Below are 4,222 nucleotides of genomic sequence, written 5' to 3' on the forward strand. Positions count from 1 at the left end.
CTTAGGTTTTGTGTCAAACTATCAACAGTCTGTAGCCAACTTCTTCAAGTTTGCTTCATTATTATTATTATTGCTTATTGCTCCCACTAAATTTGATACACTATTTACACACAGAGTGAAGAATATGAGAAAGTATTTTTGTCTATCAAGAATGCTTTAGTCCAAATCTCAGTGCAGGAATAATCATGCAAATATTGTGAGTTCTTAGATATTGGCACCAGCGATAATAAAAGCAAAGCAGTGCTTTTGCAGCAGCAAGCTAGAACATGACATGTAATTGCATATGCTAATTATATGATCATTGCTCCTGAATGCAGATAATGTACGAATGTGAAAGAACTGCATGCGGATTTTATTTGTATAGTAGGAAGTTCACAATACGATTGAACATTTCTTTGCTGGAATAGTTGATGAACTTTAAAAACCAAGAAGAGATGATAGCACACTGAATAACGGGGCTGCATGAGTATGATTTATTCATACATTATCACCCCTGCCCACAACAAAGAAATGCTGATTGATTGTTTCACTTTACAGTGAGATCCTGTTCATTCATTGAATGTCCGACCATGGACACCATGTGAGAGTTGAAACCATTTTTGTTGTAGCAACGATAAGGAACTTTTGGTAGAGCAATTGAAGTGCCCCCCCCCCCCAGTGGCACAGCGGTTTCGATACCCGTAGTTGGCAGAGCACAGATAACCCATTGTGTACCTTTGTGCTTAACTTCAAACAAACAAACTGAAGTACCAAAATCCAGTGTGGGTACTCTTTGTCGTATATTGAGGTAAAATCATAGCTTTACCTAATGAGTTTTTTCAATTTCACAATTATAATTCAACTTCATCATTTTTTAATATATGACGCCTTATTGCACCTCGTATATTCAGGCCTACTAACAAATGATCCAAAAAAATTAAGAATGTTCTAGTAAATACATTTATTTATTAACTCTGGAATGGAACCTTATAATCTTAGATATGTTTTTTAAATGTTTATTCACTTGAACTTACTTATATAGGTGAATTTTCAACTGGACAAATATTTTCACAGGTGCACAATTTGTGATTAACTGCACACTAGGAAAATCCCTCGGTAAAACATGACCACTTCAGACTGAGATATATAACATGGACATACTTAACCTATGTCACTTTTCTGAGTTGCTACAAGTATAGAAAGTTGGGCTGTATACCTTTGATATCAACCACTAAGCTGTTATTTACAACCTGTGTTACAGCTAGTGTTACCCAGTACTTTGAGGTAAGATATTATCTAGACTTTGTTACCCATACTTTTGTTAGCATTCAATAGCAGTTATAATGTTGTCATTAGAATTGATATATTTAATATTGGTGTCAACACGGTACACTGTGTCGTGCCACCCAGAGGAAAAGCTGGCCTAAACAGAGGAAACTCCTTCAAAGAAATATTTGTTTCAACTGAGAAAACAATCGTGGATACCGCTAGTCCACTCCTGAAGACAAAATGAAGTCAACTGTATATACTCATGGTCATCAACTATTTCATGAAGTAGTCTATGGCTTGTACATTGGTTGATATGTCAGCACAGTCGATGGGTAATGCATTAGCAGAGTACTGGATAGTCTAAGTTGGAGGACCCAAAAAGATCCACTTGGATCAGAGAGCTAATTTTACTTGCCAGCTGGTCTCTGAGATGCGTAAAATGTTAGATATGATAATAAGTAGGCAAACAAAAATTTGTAAGCATAACGAAATGATTTATTTATGGTGGAACATAACGTAGATATTTCAACATAATATTGGCCTCTCTTATTCTTACTACTCTACTGGACATGCGCAAAAGACGTAACAAAATATACAAGAAATAATTTGTGGAAATGACGTCATTTATATTTTGTAACAAACGAGATTCGACGTTTGAAAAAGATATTCTACAAATGCATATCGAGTTGGCATAAGTTATGAGGCATAAGAATATCAGTTAGAAGCATTACAGTATTTTTTTCATTAAAATACACACATACATTGATATTGTTAATACGCAGTACAAAGCACATAATTACCATATTCATATTTAATAGGCACAATATAAAATTGACTCTCTCTTTAAAAACTTGTAAGCAAAATTGCAAAATTATTTTTATTCTAACATGAAGATTCAGAGTATGCAGTGCTTCCAACTGCTTCTATTTGGTATTACAGGTTATGCTTTAACTTCCTTTTTACTTGTATAGTAATTTATTTACACGTCGTCCTTTCGTTTGTCATAAGGCAGAAATGGTGTTCGCGTTTCATATTTCCAAACAAGTTGTACGTTATTCCCACAAGTCATTTCGTTTTACCTTTGTGCATTATTCTTTTCAAATGTTCTTTCCTTCATGATGTGATCTATAAGAAGGCCACGTGTCAAATGGTGTAATGTAGAATTTTGCTATTCACACTTTTTGTTTCGTGTCAGAAATGTAGCACACTCAATTGGGTAAGTTCATATTTGTATTAGGGATGTGTTTTGTTGAAATTATTTTAGTATTTCTTGAAGTAGTGAAGGAAATTGTCTTTGCAATGAGCAGTCGCTCAATTCTGACTCTGAGTAATGGTAAGCCTAACCTTACAAATACTATTACTACTAGACTGAGTAGTCATTTAACTTGCCTAATTCTGTATCTTTATTATACTTTATAGTATTAGTATATAGTTTTATAACCTTATTGAAACACGATCTCACAATTAACCCAGGCTAAAAGTATAAGGTAAAAGTAAATGTTACTCTAGTTTTACAGATCTCTATTAATGTCTAAACAGTATACGGTAAAGCCTGAATCCGCGAACTTAAACTCTACAATCAGTTTACTATTAATATTTCAGTCAATCACGGACGTACTCTATCTACATCTCCCTGCTCTGCTCTACAAACACCTGACGCTGCATGATCATTCAACGGCAAGTACAGCAGAAAGGAAAAAAAAAAAATACCAGTGCCAACAAACAACCCAGCGAAGATCTCAGTCTTTCTTTTCTTCTCCACGTCTCCTCACAGCTTTTCCCGCCACTTGTGAGTTTACTAATGTGAAAATTACCCGTTCAGCAACAATAAGCCAACCCCATCACTCACGTAAGCGTTTAATACTTAAAAAACCTCGGCATCCTATTTGAAATTATAGTGTGGGGTGAAGAGAAACAAATGTTTCTGATCCCTCTGGTTATATTTCATTCCCATATTACTTACCTAAATACCTACCAAGCCAAAAAGTAAAGATCTCACAATTGATAAGACTGAATTAATGGATCAAATATTGTTTGTTGCTAAGCGAAAGCTACACTGTGTTATGTATACTACTGGCTGTGTGAGTGCGTCTCAATGTTTCAATTTTGTGCTCTGCTCACTGCAAGTATCAAAACCCTATTTTTATTATAATAAGCCCCCAGATTTACTACTGAGCCACCAGAGGGTCCTTACCAAGTAAGAAACATGCTAACACTAACAGATTCACTAATTTGATAAACAGTCAACTTTCTTCAGTCTTATCTGATGTAAGATTATTGGGTCTATAATTATTGAGACAATTTTTATCACCTCTCTTGAAAAGAAGAGTTACATTAACTAACTTCCAATCATCTGGTACCTGCTCATTATTCAAGGACTGACAAAAAATAATAGCAAGTGGCCCACATATCCAATCCTTAACCTCCTTCAAACCCTTGAGGAAATATTATCTGGGCCAGGAGCCTTATCATTTTTTAAACTTCCCATTTTTTCTTAACTAGTTCAGAATTAATGCAGTCATCTTGTTTGATCTCATTTCCATTTATCAACTAATCAAGATGTAGAATACTACTTAGATCTTCATCAGTAAAAACTGAAGAAAAAGTAAAATTTAATAATCCAGACATCTCATAATCATCAGATACTAGCCTTCCTTTATCATCCCTCAACGGTCTTATCCCTATCCTAATATCTTGTTTCCCCTTAATGTATGTAAAAAATCCTTACTATAAATTTCTACATTTTCAGCCAACTTTTTCTCATACATCCTTTTTGATGTCCTAATTTCCTGTTTCACAAACTTTCTTGATCTTCTATAATCTTCCAAGTCTCCTTTCATACTGGTCAATTTAAATTTCTTAAATTTATAATGGTTTTCTTAATTTTATTTCTTAAACTTTTTGTGAGCCAACCTGGCTTTTTCACTTGTAGCTACCCCTTTCTTTCTATTAGGAATATGTATGCAACTATAAT

General features: G+C 34.3%; 1 long non-coding RNA gene across 5 annotated transcripts in view; it reads left to right on the forward strand.

Moving 5' to 3' along the window:
- Positions 1-2,309: 2,309 nt before the first annotated feature.
- Positions 2,310-4,222, forward strand: part of LOC106457561 — a 10,816-nt gene continuing 8,903 nt past the window's right edge. For 3 of the 5 annotated variants that reach the window (XR_002610199.1, XR_002610201.1, XR_001290714.2), the window contains exon 1: positions 2,317-2,464. This is a non-coding gene — a long non-coding RNA (uncharacterized LOC106457561). Of the gene's footprint in view, positions 2,465-2,850; positions 3,098-4,222 lie in introns of all 5 variants that reach the window. The other 2 variants (XR_002610200.1, XR_002610202.1) reach the window with 2 other exon arrangements.

The sequence above is a fragment of the Limulus polyphemus genome, unplaced genomic scaffold (genome assembly GCF_000517525.1).
Source record: "Limulus polyphemus unplaced genomic scaffold, Limulus_polyphemus-2.1.2 Scaffold345, whole genome shotgun sequence".
NCBI classification, from domain to species: Eukaryota; Metazoa; Arthropoda; class Merostomata; order Xiphosura; family Limulidae; genus Limulus; species Limulus polyphemus.